Source organism: Larus michahellis, chromosome 1 (assembly GCF_964199755.1).
Source record: "Larus michahellis chromosome 1, bLarMic1.1, whole genome shotgun sequence".
Taxonomy (NCBI): Eukaryota; Metazoa; Chordata; class Aves; order Charadriiformes; family Laridae; genus Larus; species Larus michahellis.
In genome coordinates this window covers 104812518-104829235 of record NC_133896.1, presented here as the reverse complement: position 1 = coordinate 104829235, position 16718 = coordinate 104812518, and the positions used below count along the sequence as shown (strand labels likewise).

At 39.9% G+C, this 16718-nt stretch overlaps 1 long non-coding RNA gene across 1 annotated transcript in view; it reads right to left on the bottom strand.

Moving 5' to 3' along the window:
- Positions 1-610: 610 nt before the first annotated feature.
- The window catches only part of LOC141737852 (uncharacterized), a 106155-nt gene continuing 90047 nt past the window's right edge, over positions 611-16718 (bottom strand). Inside the window, exons 4-6 of the long non-coding RNA XR_012585251.1 lie at positions 13471-13596; positions 7090-7202; positions 611-1757 (exon numbers count right to left, since the gene is read on the bottom strand). This is a non-coding gene — a long non-coding RNA (uncharacterized LOC141737852). The remainder of the gene's footprint in view (positions 1758-7089; positions 7203-13470; positions 13597-16718) is intronic.

Below are 16718 nucleotides of genomic sequence, written 5' to 3'. Positions count from 1 at the left end.
CAAACGCCGCTCCCCGCCGCTCGCCGACCGTCCGGACCCGGGACGCCCCAGCCCGCTTTTAAGCAGCAAGTTCCTGCCCCCATCCCCGGCAGCTCAGGGTGGGCGTGGCTCACATGGCATGGAATACCAGGAAAAGTTAACCCTATCCCCACCGGAACCAGGACACACTGTTGGAGACTTGTGTGTGCAGAAACTTGTTCACTGTCCTAATTCTATTGGTGGATTTAAGTGGAGATATTACTGCTCTCCCAAAATGCAAATTTTAGATGCAAACGTAAAGTCAGGCCACATCCTGAGGTATGTGACATCTCTTCAACAAAAAATCCTCGGTGTGATAGCTGTGTATTGACACAGAGAATTAAAGACAGTTTGACAATACGTCACTGAAATGATTAGTGATCCTCGAATATTTTCAGCAATATTCTCTGGCGTTTCTATGACTAATAGTTTGCTTGCTTTTCTCGTCGCTGTGCACTTCAGCAGATGTTTTCATTGTGCTGTCCATAGCGACCCAGAGGTCTTTTTCCAGAGTGGCAGCAGCTAGAATACTGAAGTGTAGGGGAGAAGACAGTACAAACTGCTGCTGTAAGCTGATAACATCAACAGAAAGGAATGAGCAGTTTAAGTTTTATTCAGCAAAGAATCAGTTTCCATGCAAAGAATACAATAAATTTATACATCTCAAAGTATGCAATATACCATGTGTATTTTTAAATTGTAAACACTATTAATTATTCCCATTTCATTACTAACAATGGTAACTTTTTTGTAGGAAATTAGAAATCGATTTGAAAAGTAATTACTTCATTAGATTTAGTAATTATGTGCTATAGCCATCTGAATCTTCTTTAAAATGAATGACAAGATGCTTTTCTCATTCATTGTTCTATGTAAATTTAAGAAGCGTGACTCTTCTATTTAATCTTAAAGCAAGCAGGAAGAGCTATAGTAGACATTCCTGAGCCAAATGAGCAGAGGATTTTGGAAGTTGGAAAGGTATGTCAGTACTGTAGCCACAGAAACCAGGACTGAGCTTCATAATTGCTGACTTTAATGAAACATGGTCAGGAGGTCCTTTACCTTAAGGATATCCTCCAGGTAAAAAGGCATAATTCCTTCCTAGGGCTTCCACTTCCCACCAGTACACATGAGAAACGAAAAAGGGATAATTCCTTGCAGATATTCTTCTACTTTGAGTTTTGATGAGGCAAGAGTTTTTCAATTCAGTCTCTGGCTTGTTAACCTGATTGGAAAGGCATAATTTTTAGGACAAAAGAACAGGAAAATGGCAAGGAAAGAACCGATGTCTGCTGAAACCCATTGCAAAACTTCAGCCAACTTTTGTTTGTGCAAATACAAGTGCATTTGCAGATAATTGCACATGCATTTTTTTCAGTGCAGTTTTTAATAGGATTTAGATGTGCAGTCCCACATGATGAGTCAGACTTCTTAAGTGTCGTCTTCTGTGATCTTCATAACCGTCTTGCAATGGTTGTGTGACAAAGAGTACATCTGCCATCAGATAACATGACTGGTAGGCTTCGGCTGAGAAGGCTTGGAGGGACTTGTTTGAGCATGATAACTTTTCCGTCACCTGTGGACCCACATGCCAGGCAAGGCCAGCTGAAGCACTGCAGGTCAGGCCGACTCCTGTAGCATCAGCAGAAATTTCTGAGCTGTTGTTGTCTGCGTCACTGTAGTGATGGGAAAGCATCACAGTTCCAAAAGGGCCATGAGACTGGGAGGGGTTCTGGGTCCTGTGCAGAGGGAAAAAGGCCAGGGAAAGGTGTGAGAGACTGTATGTCATTTTTTAGGAGTGGAGGTGATATGGGAAGGCAGATTCCACATCACTTCTTTAAGTGGTAGAAAACTCCTGGGATGGGGTCGGAAAAGGCACCAGTGTCAGGCTCAAGGAGAGATGTTCTAACAGCACTTTCCTTAGAGTGTACAAAACCCAAACAATCAGAATGCTGGACTGAAAATATGCTCTAAAAAATACGCAGGTGTTTTCACAAAATAAGGTTAGCTAAAGGCCTCACTAAATGTCTCCCTTTCAGTTAACCAGCCACAGTCTTCCCATGTATTCTCTCATTCTGTTGATATTGCTTCTGGCTGTTTTCACTCTGGCTTGCATATTAGCAGCCAGGAGTCAAACATGCTTATTTGCATATTTTTCCTCCTCTTTCATTCTGCATTTCTGTGGGCTCTTAATCCATGCCATGCTGACTGACTTTTTTCCCCACACTTTCTCTTGTCTGTCTTACACCTTGAGTGATGAAAGGGTGAGAGATAAAGGAAAGTTGTCAGAACATCAGTAAATTGGGATCTGTAATAGCAAGGTGGTTAAATATTCAACATAAGCAGTTGCTGCGGCACCTGAAAAGCCTGAGAAACAGCAACAGAAGTCAGCTGTTTCATCATTCCTTGAGACTGCTATCAGAAGTATGCAAAAAATACCAAAACCCACTGATTTAATTAGAGTCCAGGGCAATTCTGGTTGCCACTTAACACATGGAGCCATATGTCCTTCTACTTCCCTGGCATGGTATTGCCTTGACTAGGCTCTCAGCAGAGTGCTGAGCACATTTTCTGTTTCTATTTGTGCACCAAACTTTTCCCTGTTGCTGCAGCAGAAGGGAACAAAGACATGGCTCGACAGCATGGAGAGAGAACAGGCTGAGAAGGGGGCTCAGAGAGGTACGAGAACAGGGTGAGGATGGCTACTCCCCCTCATCCACCAGCAGATACTGAACCAAGCAGAGGTTTGGCACAGTTGAGCTCTTTACCTCCAAAAGCAGGGAGGAGCCCTGGGGAAGACTGATCTTCTGGGGCTGCTTCCTATTGCTACCCTCTCTTGACAAAGCCATGGTCAAGTCTTCACCTTTCCTGCAGCAAGGTTCTCACGTCCCACTCCCAGTAAAGAGGGAGGGTAAGTGACTTCAGATTTGTAAATTCTCAACGGTGTGGACTAAGGTGAGATGAATCTCAAGGTCCATGTAGAAACATTTATTAGCTTATCAAAATGGTTAGTATAGGTCTTAACAAGTCCACGATAATTGGTTAGGTATATAACAAATTATGGCAAGTGGTGAGGTATGCATTGTGTTACTTAACAACAGGGATAGGACAACTTATGGCAAGTGGTACTTAAGGTCGTTACTTAACAACTCTAATTGTTACTTAACAATTCTAAGAGAAAAGAGAAACTGAGAGATAGAGAAAGGAAAAGATGGAGAAAAAAGAGATAAAGAGATCACCAGTCCTGGTTCCAGTGTCTTTTTCAGGGAATCTTCCCAGGCATAATCTTCTTCTTTCTTGGAAAAATCTTCCCAGGCACGGTCTTCTTTCTTGGGAATAACCTTCCCAGGCACAATCTTCTTTCTTGGGAAGAATCTTCCCAGGCACAATCTTCTTCTATTGTTTCTTCTTTGTTCCCTTTTTATGTTTGCTGAATTAGCATGGTCCACTCCCCTTGCTGAGGACAGCCTCGTCTCAGATTTCTCCCTTCTCCCAGGTGACGTGTAGCATGATTTAAGTGGAGAGACGAGTGCCATAGTCATACATGTTTAGCATGATCTCTATAATCTTCATGAGCATATGCAGGGGTGTGCGCTTTCATATGCATTTTGCGGATAATGAAGCAAAGGTCACTCATCGGACACAATGGCCTTGAGAACTGAGAACTAGCAAGCTCACCACACAAGTGGCAGAACTATCCTGTCTTCACAAGACAGTTCTCCCACACTTTCAGGTGCCAGAAGTGTGAGCCTTATCAGTTCTTTGAAGACCAGGCCTGCGTTATTTATTTCCTTGCGAGTGTTTGAGGCATTCCATTGAAGGTTTGGAGGGCCTTCTGCTCCTCATCAGGGAATTTACAGTCCGTCCCTTACAAAGGTACATCCATGTTTCTTGTTGTATCCACCAGGGACATAAAATACTGCCACTTTAACATTTTTTCGTACACTTGAGGAGTATTAATGTCTATTTTCTCCTGTTTCCCTGGCCTTTTTTCCTTTAATCTGTATTTAGCCTTCATTTAGCCTTTCTGTACAGTTCTTGGTTTTCGAGCCTTTCATCTTTCTCACTCATCTGTAGACTCTCTCCAATCAGTCCACACCTTTCTTGAAGTGTAAAGTCAAAAAACTGGATGCAGTCTTCCACTTGGTATCTTCCCAGTGAACAGCAGAGGAGTTATTTTGCATGTCTTATTTATATTCCAACCAAGTATCACTGGCTGAAATAATTTCATCTAACTTTATGCTGTAGCTGCCTACACCTGACCTGAGTGTCCTTGAATTCCTTTAAAATGAATGTCCTGATTTTAGGGTGCGACTCATCTGAGTATTTTACCCATATTCTTTAGGTGAGTTGAACTGGACCTCAGAAGTGCCTATTTGTATTGGTTCATCATAAAGAGATCATAGGCTGATCAGCTAAAATGTGTAGGCACTCACCTACAGTGCGCATGACTGCTTCTGGCTAGATAAATACCATCCTTCATCTACCAGCTATTTTGAACTTCTGGATGCAGGAGAACATAGGATTGAAAACAATTACTTGGATCATTGAGTCCTGTCCCCTGCAGTCATGGACAACCAGCTATATATACCTAATTCAGAAGCAACTTCACACACTGTGAAAGTGTTCTGCAAGTCACAGAACGCTTCCAAATACTCTTTCAATGTGCAGTGAAAGACCGAAGTCTCAACTGTCATGTGCCTCAGGAAAGGGGGAAGGATGATGCACCCTGTGTTCCTGGGACAGCACATTAATGAAACTACCCTGAATGTCCCTAAGAAGCAGACAAGGCCATCCACTACACAGGAGGGCCAATGTTTGCTGCCATACAGACAAGGACTTGAAATTCCCTGCTAACTTTAAAACTGATAATTGTTTTAATCTTGCATGGGTGAACAAGGCACAAATATTTTAGGGTAAGGTAATCCCTGCAACCTGTGACTGCAAACTGTATGTCAGTGGGTTAAAAAAATTCTTCCTGGTCTATTTGTCTCCTCCTCAAACCTTGCACCACACACACACACACTTATAGCACGTGCAACCCTACTGTGTGGTTGTACTTCTTGTTAACTTCTGTCATTATAGCAAAAAAGTGAGCATAAGGACTGAAAACTGCAGATTATTTGGAGTAGTTCAGTCCTGTGTGGAGGGTAAATCTTGTGTTTATTCAGATATAGACACAGGTCTCAATTTTCTGGACATGTTAAAGAGTGCAGTATACTTTTCTTTGCAGTAAAATAAATAAACACCTTTTTGCCTGCAATGAATTGCAAGTTAATACTAAATACAAAATTCTAACAGAGAAGACATGTATTAGCATTTTTGGATGACAATATGACATTTTATATACCCTTAAGGAAAAATATTGTTTGCTCCCTGGAGCTACCCCGACCAATTTAATTTCCCACATCAGTACACATCATGAAGTCAAACCTTCCCACTCTGTCTTTCAATCTACACGTAACAGAGATTTGTTTTTCTTCTTGCATGTGTTTTCAGCATATTGCTTGCTTTAGACCTCCTTTATAATGGATATTCACATAGTTGCGATTACCGGTCTCATTTAATTTGGTTTCTGCATTTTATCAAAACAGAACCAAGCAGCCAGTTCTCCAGTGGCAGGAGAAGGTGAAAGCCAGAATGTAGAGGCTGCACAAAAGTGGTGAGGACGTGCCACTTGGAAAAGTTGTATGGATTCCCATTCTTTATGACCCTAGAGACAACAAAGCCCTGTAGCAGGTAAAATTTCGGGTTGAGTTAAAAATTAAAAATTTCAAACCATCACTAATCCAATGATATCCAAGCCATGCTGTTTGCAGCCAAAGGAACCAAACATAGAGGTGTGAAAATCAAACACCCACTGCAGAAATGTGGCTTTCCCACCTCTAAGTGAAAATCAGACCACTTAGTTTAGGATGACAGGTCCCAAGGTTTGAAACTTGTCATGAAATATTCCCAAGTCAGCCACAGGAATGATGAAAGGCTCAGCTGAACCTTCAGATTTGGCTTTATACATCTGGGGATGTCAGCATGCCTGCCCAAGCCTGCCTCGACACTGTTTTTAAAACTGTATGGAGTGTGGTTTTCATCCACTTTCATGAACTCACTCTTCTTCCTCTAACATATCCATAATTGCAATGGACAAAAATTAGAAATTTACATCAGATTTACCTCTTCTTTCTGTTGATCATAATCATTAGAAATTGTAAACTGGCCCAAAAATTGTCTGTCAGAAATGCTGAATGGATCATCATTATCATCAAGCATTTCTCAAATTGCTACCCAAGTGAAGTTAATTTCATATTGTTGCTACAATGAATACCTGAGGAAAGTTGGAAATTATGTGCTTGGACTCCTTACATCATGAGCCGGGCTTTCAACCTGATTTGGCCCAAGCACATTTTTCACCAGCACTTAATTGTTTGCTCTTTTGAAGAGAAAAATTGGCTTGGCTTTCTATATTAACACATTCTTTTATCCCTAAGCCATGCCTTGTTAAGCAATTTCTGTCATTACAAAGCATTAAAATCTCCATTCTAGAAAACATATAGGAGACATTTAAAACAGTGACATGCTTCCACTTCAAATATAGAAAGAAAAGCAGAAAAAAAATTGATGTATGGTGGTGGGGGAGAGCATCAGAGCAAAAAAATCTTTGAGAGATGAAGCATACGAAACTGGCTAACTGCCTGGCTTCCTGATGTTCTTTGTTAGGTTCTTGCTGAGACTTACTTGAATTTCAAATTGTTTTCTAAGCTGGTGAATAGCAGGTGCTTGCTAACCAGCTCATAATGAGTACAGAGGTCCAACTCCATGGAGTCATTTCTCCCTGCTTTTGGCTGTCTTTTGTACTGGTGAAGACAAAGCAGTGGACCTGGAAACTGAAAATTTTAATTGAAAGCACACATACACAAGGCAATTTTTCAGCCCTCTAAACAGAGAGGGCTATAAAAGAAAGCAGGATGTCATTAATTTTGTATACTGTGGGACATATTGTGATATATTTTGGAATATGTATATTAGAACTGAAAAAATGTTAAAAATCAAACCTTCCCCACTATTTTTACTTACCTATACAAGTTCTTGTTACATGTACTTCATTAGCACAATAAATGGAAATTCTAAAAGCAGAAAGCTGAGACAGCACTCCAGACTCTTTCTTCTGTCCAACCTCTTTCTGAGATCTAATCACAGGACACAAGAAATTAAAGGGTCTTCACTAAATGATACTCTTTTTTCTTGCCCTTCCCACACCGTATCTTAGATTCATGGCTTTAGCACGTGTTTAAGGACTTTGTGAAATTATGACTTTGCCTGTACTTGCAGCTCTGAAAGGTGAGCAACACAGAAAATGTTCAGTCTACTGCAAAATTGCCACATATTTCCCAAAAGTGAGAACATTAACAGTGCAGCAAAATCAAGCGACACTGAGTACTATTGCTGGCAGAGGGGGAGAAAGGTCCAACACAGCACAAAGGCTATGCTTAAGCTGTAAAACCTGTGAGTGTTCTCAGCTCCAGAGCTGAAATCAGTGTCCTGACTCTGTAGAACACCTGCCTCTTCTCCTCCACCATGTTTTCCATGGAAATGAAATCCAGCGCATGTGCTGGAAGCAACCCACAGCTGAGTGGGTCCCCTGCCTGGGAGATCAGAGGAACACCTGATGGGCTTAGCAGAGCCATGATTGTCTTAACCATAGCTAGACAAATATGAGAGAGAAACTGAATAATGCCAACCACTTAAGTAAAACCTTTGTTATTTTATGTTCTGCAAACAGAAATCAGACATAATATTTTGCGATTTTAAATAAACATATCTTATATAAATAAACCTCTCCTTAGAACAAAACCCATTTAAGTAAATTTAGAATGGATGTAACAACAGCAACAAAGCTCATCGAAAGGTACCCTCAGCTACAAAAAGCTGCAGACTGACTCTCATCTGGAGCAAGTCAGTGTCATTCCATTGATTCAGGGAGGCTGTGTTGATTTACTGCAGTCGAGGATCTCATCCAACATTGACCAATTCCACTCTAAATGAATCGTCATAGAGATCACAGTATCTCAAATGTATTTTTGCAGAGGGTGAGCTGATTGCATAGCCTATCGAGCAGAGGATTTATGTGTTCTCATTACTGAGGAGTTATCTGGAATACTTTATCAATGCATTTGTGTTGGATGATCCATAATTATCAGTGGCTAAAAACAACTGAAAAACTACCATGAAAAAGTCAATGAAAATGTCAATGGAAAAGTAGTTCTGTATTTTTGCCAACTCTAAATATGATATCAAAGCCATTCCCTTTAGGCAGGTGAGGAGATAACCTATTTTGGTATCTCTTACAATGAGTTTAAAACCATGGAAAAACTTGATATTGTATTGGAGGCGCCAAGAGGACAGAGTAAGAAGAGGACTTTCCTTCTTCTGCCAGGAGCAGAAATGTCATTAGCACAGGAATGAATCACTTCCCATTGGTTATGTGGCAAAATATGTTTTGCTACCTGTGGAAGGGCTTTCTTTTGGAAATTCTGGCACTTTGCATCCTGTTTGTGCTCCCTTCTCACTGTTACTCAAGTAGGATAAATAGACACGCCCTGCTTGGGGAATAGCATGGTCAAAACATAACTGTTTTGACAGTGATTTTCAGTTTTATGGTCTAGTCTGTCTTCAAATGTCTTCTTTGGAGTGAAAAGCAAAACACCTTCCCAAAACTCAAAAAGTTTCTTCACCATCACTTAGCAAGATCTATTTATTTGGGCTTTTAAGCAAAGAGACCATGAAGAAACTCATGTATTGGATGGAAGAAAAGCGTGATTTTATTTTGCTTGTATCTTGCAGTCCCTCAAAAGATAGGTGTATTATATTATGAAGACTAGTAGAGATTGAAATACACTCATTTTCATTGCTACTTATGCATCACCTACACAGTCCACTCAGTCTACTTGTTGCTTGTTGGCCAGTGATTTTCACGTGCCGTGGGAGAACACGTTATGAAGGGAGAACTGGATGCACAGGGGAAGACTGACCTTACGAATAATTTCTAGAAGATCATTCCCTGCCTACATGCCATTGGGAAAAAAAATATGACAGTACAGTTGTCTGTCGGCCAGAATGACTGTATCTTTTCTTAAGCTTCTGGATACATCAATTTGGTAAGTATGTCAGCTGCCTGTAACTATATCATCTAGCTGTCCATCACCAGCAACTGACTTTTCTCCTTCTTCTAGTTTCGTTATCCCTTAAACCACTCTTCTTCAGTCAACTGTTCTTTCATATTAAAACTCAGTAAGGGAAACATCGCTTACATTCCCTTATCTGTTAAAACATAGTTAATTTAAACTATTTCTTGTAGGGGAAATTATTGAGAAGATGTGTTTTGTATCTTGGTGGTGGTTTGTTTTTTTTTTTCCTTCTGGGCATGAGACAATGCAGATTCAGTAAATAGATCTAACCGTGTGTAATGAGAATGATTCCAGTGCTTTAAGTTCATTAGTTTCACAGTGTGAACTTTAATAAAAATGAATTTGACTAGATTAGATGCAATTACAGCAACTGGAGTTAAAAATTCTGTACACATACATGTTTATAAAAAGGACGATTATTTTGAAAATACGTTTGAATAAATGACAAAGAATAATGTGCATGGCTGGAGTACATGTCAGTGACTGTAATTCTTAGTTTAGAGAAAAGGAACTTTTAATCACTGGGCCCAGTGGTCACTTCACTCTCTAATTAGACCAAATTATTGGTAGTCCACCTTTAAGAGCCATGATCCAAGCAAGGCTTATATACATGTAGGCACAAAGGTAGCACAATTATCTCAGAGGTGAGTATTCAAGCATTTTCAATGTATACACATGGTGCACAATTTGCTGAATCAGTGCTGAAATTGTTGTGTAACTGAGTAAATCTGTCTTTACGTATTTTGGCTAGCGGTGATGTAATGGTCTCAACGGCACGAGGCACCTTGGCTTGGGCTGTGCAGCTGTGCCATGCTGCATATTTAATGGAAAGGCAAAAAGGATCTGCACACCACACCACAGGGAAACCAGATCAAATTACCCTGTTAGGTTTGCGTAACAGAGAACCCATTTACCCACAGGTCTTTTCAGTCATACCTACTCCTTGCCTAAAATGTTCCTTTCACTTTTTTTCCCCTACTTTTCCCCACATGATTTCCCTACTGTAATGGAAGGAAGCCATCAGCTTTGACACACCCTGCAGAGTGTAAGGTCCCACAGCCGTGTGCAGAGTTCCACGTTCTTTGCTAGCTTTGATTTGCACTTAAGTGTGGCACTGTCTCCAAAACACCACGTGCGACACCGTGGGATCAAATCTGGTTACAAATCCTCATTAGCAATAAAACATTGGAGATCTGCTGGCTAGTGTTGCTTAGGGAACTTCTCTAAATCACCTTAGCCCGTTCTCAGCCTCATTGCCATCTCTTTTTTCTCCATTCTCCCTGTTCACACTTAGTTATATTAGTGGGAAATTATAAAAGGTGTTTTACTGTTAAGCTAAGATTTTAAAGTAGATTTTGTTTATCTACTTTCTGCATCTCCTTCTACTCACTGGTGTTTCAAGTACAACAGAAAAATTTCAGAACACTACGCAGACAAATTTCCCACATACTCTATGTGTGAAGGTCATTTTGGATGGCAAGATGGCATCTCTGTCTGTCTCTCTCTGCTGCTTAAAGCCACTACCTTAATAGGATATTAAACTGCTAGCAACTAACTTCAACACAGAAAAAATGCCTGATTGGTGCTTTCTGTGAGAATTTGATAGTGCTGTTGATTGAGGCACTGACGGGAAGCAAAAGTGGAACACTTCTTTTCTGGTTAGTTCTAAAAGGTAGGGAAAAGTAAACAACAACCGTAAACAGTAAAAAGATAATCAACTGGGAGGAATCGATCATTTCAAAATGTAAAACACTGGAGAAAGCTTTTGTTTGAAAAAATGCAACTTCTTTCACTTCAAAATGTCACCAAACATAGTTGATTGAGCAACCTTCACTGGAGCAGAAAGGTATGCGGGGTACCGTATCTCTATCTGGCAGAATACTTGTGCATATTTGATATGAGTATTACACAGAGACAAACTGTGTTCAGTTAACATTTAACTTGCAAATGAAGGTCATGTCTCAGAACGTGAAATTTTGAGAATTACAGAGCTTAGACAATTTAAAAATGTCTAACTGCAAACATATAGCATCATGACATTTCAGTTTGATGATGGTATAAATGTCTAAGAACCAAAATATTTGTTTGTTTTTTAAGAAGATCCCTTCCTGCGATAAAGCCACTTCTTTTACTAGGCAGAACAGACCGGACCAGACCAATAAATTTGAAGTACCACATGCTTTAAGTTGCACATGTTTGAGACAAAAAAGACAAAGCGGTATTAGATTTAGACTTTGTGAATGACCTGGAGTACAAGATAAAAGTAATTTAGATGATAAACAGTGCAGTTACTCAACACTCGATATCACCAGTAATCATTTTAAAAATCACTCTGCTTCCCTGCACTGTTTTCCAAGTAGCAGTATTTGCTTCTTCCCGTAATTCAAATTCCTCTGGGAGATGCCGTCTTTACAGAAGGCAGTGATTAGCAACACCGTTAAAGCAGGCCTGAAGTTCTGGAGGAGGGAGTAGCTAAGAAAAATGAGATTGTGTGAAATGGGGATCATGCACACAGCCAACTAAGGGCTGAAACAAGTGTTTGTTAAACGTGGACAAATATACCACATCTTTATTTTGTGTTCTGAGGCTTGTCAATATGTAAGCTGAAAAAACAGAGTATTAACATGTAAACATCCATCACTCTTTACAGAAAATATTTAGCATCCTCTGAATTTCGAGAGGTTAGCCTCTTAACCCTGTATTTATAGATGGAAATAGGTCAAGTCACCAAAGCGTGCCTGCTTTTAAAACAATGGAATGTTCCCCGATGAAGTTTGCAGACTGAAGGCAAACTGTGATGATTTGCTTCCACTTGCTGTTCCAAAGTGGGTCTCTCAGCTGTGGCAGACCATATAGTCTGGTGCTGCCCCGCACATGGTATAGGCTGCCCACTCCTGATATACTGCAGATAAATTTGCCTGCTGGAAGCTCCCAACTAGCAGGCTTGGGAGCCTTGCTTGTTAGCCTGCTGCTCCTCTGTGCTTACAGAAACTCATTTCAGAGCATTCAGCCAGCTGAGGAGTGGGGTCAGTGCCTTGCGCACAGCATGGGAGAGTGAAGGTAGGAACAGAATCCACCCTTATCTCGGGACAACAACTTTTCAGGTTTCTGCTCTTTAGTAAAATTGCTCCCTGGGCTTTTTCCTTCTTAATCCTTTTGCCTAAAGCCTCTCTCCTCTCAAAACTGTGTTTTTCATTAGCTTCCATAAGCTGCTTGCCTTCTGATTCACTAGTGTTAGAGAACAAGTGGGAAAGGCCCAGGTAGATATAACTCGGAGGGGGAAGAACTTGCTTAGTTGTAGGCAGAGCAGGCAGCTTGTAGAGCCGCCCGTGCAGGGCTAAAAATGGCAAAGCTATCGCATAACTGAGTGTTACTGCAGATCATACCCATAAATCATCTAATTCCTTTGTTTGTCTTCACCAGGTGAAGGAAAAACAATTTCAGAAGCTTTGTTTGCATCATGTTCATACAAGGCTTTACTATGAGGCTATAATCTGCACTAGTAGATAGGTGATGGAGCTCTGAACTGCCAATAGGTGACTGGAAGGGTTTGGCTTGGTGCACAAAAGATTGTACATAATTGTGCTGAGCACGTAGGCTGAGCAACACCACATCCATATGACCATCTAGAGGCTTTGATTCCTAATACACTATTTGAAAGTATACACTTTATTTCTTCTTTTTAACATACAGATCACTGCTATTTTTTGTTTGTTTCCCTCACACCTCCTTCCAGCTCCTGGCTGTTTTGCTAGCTCAGTTATTTTGCAATTTATGTTCTAGTGAGAAAGCATGGATTCATAAATATGGGCCAAAAATGAATTAGATAGAAATAATATGACAGCTATTGATATGCTTTTCACTGAGAGAAACCTTTGAGAGGAGAGATACAGACAGAAAGACAATAAGCAGAAGACACCCCTGCCTCCCCTGGAAGGCCACACAGGAAAGCTGTTTTGTAGATTAAGCCTGTGAGACTTTCCAGCAAGACTAAAGGCAAAAACAGCCCCAGTCAAACATGAGAGAAGCAATAACTTCCCAGTGTCCTCTGGCAACTACAAGCCCATTCAGAGATCACTTTAAAAAAAGCATTACCTGCTCAGTGCACAGAAAATGATGATGGGAATATGTTCTGCTGTGCTTGTTGCTGGTTACTGTAATGGTGACTCCACTTTGAGGTGGATTTTAAAAAGCTTACCAAGCTAACTATATAATTTCCTCTCAGTTTGCTCACCCTCAGATAATTCCTTTTTCCCAAATCTTCGCTCACCTTATTTCGATCTTTCTCAGTTCAGGCATTTGGCAAGCTGGAGCTCTTCCATACATCTAATGTGAACTCACTCAGGTCCTGAAATGGGTTTGGGTCAGCTGTTGGCACCTTGGAAACGTTACCCTGCTGTGGGAGAAAAGTTACAAATATGCTTAATTTTTTCTTTTGATAAGGCATTATTTAGTAGTAGATACTCTTTAATGACCTGTGTTTGCTCTGCTTGTGTACACATGCAACACAAGGTACTAATTTGTCAAGGGCTAAAACACACACAGATGAGTATTATTGGCTTACTTTCTTTTTTTTTTTTTTTAAATTTGCTCCAGTAAAACTGTTGGATTTGCTGGAGCAGGAAGCTATGGAGCATTTTAGTCGTGCATCTGCTTCAGTTGTGGCAGTCACCTACTGTGTAGGACTAGACACAGTAAAATCCCTATGCCTACTATAGTCAGTCTATAATGAACAGAAGATAAACAAAAGTGACTTCATGTTAGCTTTTGGTAAAACCACTCTTGCTGTCCATCCTCTGGGGCAACAACAGTTCCTTTTCTATTTGGTGATGAAATTTAATCTTTGCAATTTAATGTTTACCATCTACTCATGATTTCTTAGTTGCAGAAACAGTGTGCTCTCTTTATGGAACCCTTCTACTTTTTTTCAGGAATAGGGAGTCACACTAATTCCAAGTGTGTCGCCATTCATTGGTGGAATTGAACCAAAGACAAATTTCACGAACAGTGTTTTGGGAAAACTGGAAGTGTCTGTCTTATTGCATACAGAAGTCCCAAGTCTGTACAGAAAGAAGAACAACAATTGAAAGCTATAGATTTTCCATCCTTTTCAGGCTTAAGTGACAGAACCGAGTGCCATTTCCTATGTTTATTTTGTTAGGATTATGTGGAATAATTACTAAATTGGCCAAGAATACAAAAGTACAGCATTGTTCACACATCAAGGAAAGTCATAAAATCAAGAGGCTTCTGAGGCAGAATATGGCCGCAGCTGGCACGCAAAGAATGCAACATCTGTGATTCCCTGTACAAGGTTGTTTGCAAAAATACACAAGGGATGGAACGGAACGCGATTGTTCCGTGACCTTGCCTTGTGACGAATAGCAGATATGGGAACGAGGTGGTACTGCCAGGAAGTAGAGAAGAAAAACAGGAAAGGGACTGATAATTCTCAAATTCCGTTTTTGTATTAGGATTATTATTGAATGAACTTTTTTCCAAGGAGCTTGAAAGCTTTTATAGTTTTTGACCTGTCTTGTGTTCTGTCAAATAAAAACAAATAACACAAAGTAATTTATATAGCACAAAGTGTATATAACCAAGTAGCAGTAGGTGATTGTGTTTCTGAAGTTCAAGAATACTGTGGTTAAAGAAAAGATGGGAGCATGGTGTTGCAGGCTTGTACAAAAATGTCTTTAGAAATAAGTACTGCATCAGGCAGTGCTTATTTTCTAATATAAATCAGATTATTTTGGCAATCAGCAGACAGAACCACTAAGCCTGCTCAAAATAGAGACTATATTCATTTAAATACATGAATGAAAGCACTCAGCTCTTCTACTTCATGTATTCACTATGGAAGTAAATTGATCTGAACGTCTGAAACACCCCATTGTTTGGTCTCTTGTGAAGTCATTTATGACTTTTTAAAATGGGAACTAAGACTTAAGTATTGAGTTCCATTTTTGTAGCATTCAATTTTACACATGTTCTCAGACTTTCATAAAGCAAAAAATACGGAGGATTTAGTCTGTAGGTTCTCGGTCTGTGCACTTATTAAATAGAATGCACTCAACAGTAAGTAATTAGGTATCAGTTGGCAAACAAATTTCTGTCTACATTTTCAACTGTGCTATCAAGATCTATCCTACTGTACTACTCCTGCATGAAAATCTGAACTCAGTTATAACCCTGATTGATAGCAGTAAAGCTTCAATAGATGCATATGCACATACACACAGAGGCTGTCCTATATATCCTGTCTTAGAATATCATAAAGTTGTGCTGCACAATGAGTCTGTCTACTGACATAGGTTAGTTTTCTGAAATAGTAAGCAGCAAGACGTTGTGGTGCTGGGAATTTAGGCAGACATTAGTTTTACAGAATTGTGTTAATAATGGAAACCACTGAGCATACTCTATTTATTCATAGGCTTTTATGCAATCATTATCTTAATTGTATCAAAATAGCAAGTAGCTTTTCTATAAACTTGTGAGGAGGAGATCTTATTTAGCATTCAGGACCTGCCACATCAGTCAAGACAGCAGAACCCTACATGAGATATTTAAAAGCATTTAAGTGGATCAATTTTTAAGTTAATTCCACTCAGCAGTTGCCCTTCCTAAACTACTTTCAAATGACTGCATTGTTTAAGTTCAATATTAATAACTACTGCCTCGCTAAATAGCACTTTTTCAGTGACATGCATGAACTAAACTCCATGTCACTATCATCTGGAATGGCTTCCCACGGATTCACTCGTTGCATGGTCTTAAAATGTTTCCATGAAAAGACACTGCTTGACTTCTGTGTGGAAATCTGACATCTAGACTATAAGACAAATGAGCTGTAAAGAGAACGGGCCAAATAACAATGCTATTTATGTACCCTCCTGTTTATTAGAAGTATGATTATATACACAGTGATGCTAATGCATAATTTCTACTTATCCACTAGTCCATCAACTGGCACACAATATTGGTTTGGGAGTGGTAGTCTTCAAAGGCATAGAAATACAGAGAAGTTGCCTGGTTAGTACAGTACCTTTCTGTCACCCAATTATTAAAAGCATTGAAACCAATCCCTATCAACTTCACTTCATCACCTCTGTAAAACAAGGTATGTTAGAAGATTATGCAATGAAGAGACCAGATTTAGGCACCCTAACTCTAAAATGGCTTGCTCTTGTTCACACTTTTTATTCCAGTAGGTAACTTGTATCATTTGATTAGAATACAGGCTGCTTGAAAGGCTACGGATATGCCTGTGTTTATAGAACTCTAATGGGTATCAGTCATTATTGATGCCATCTGTTTACTTCAGTGCTAACATTTACAATCTGTTCTGCTTAAAGGTAAATGCTGAAGAGGCATTCAAGCAGCTCTGCTGGATGAAAGAAATTTTGCCCTGATACAAGGTTTTTTTTCTTTTTGCTTCCTTTCTCATGCTTTTGCAAACATGCAAGGTTCCCATGCACTTGAAGGTAAAATAACTTCTCGATGAAATGAAACAGAAGG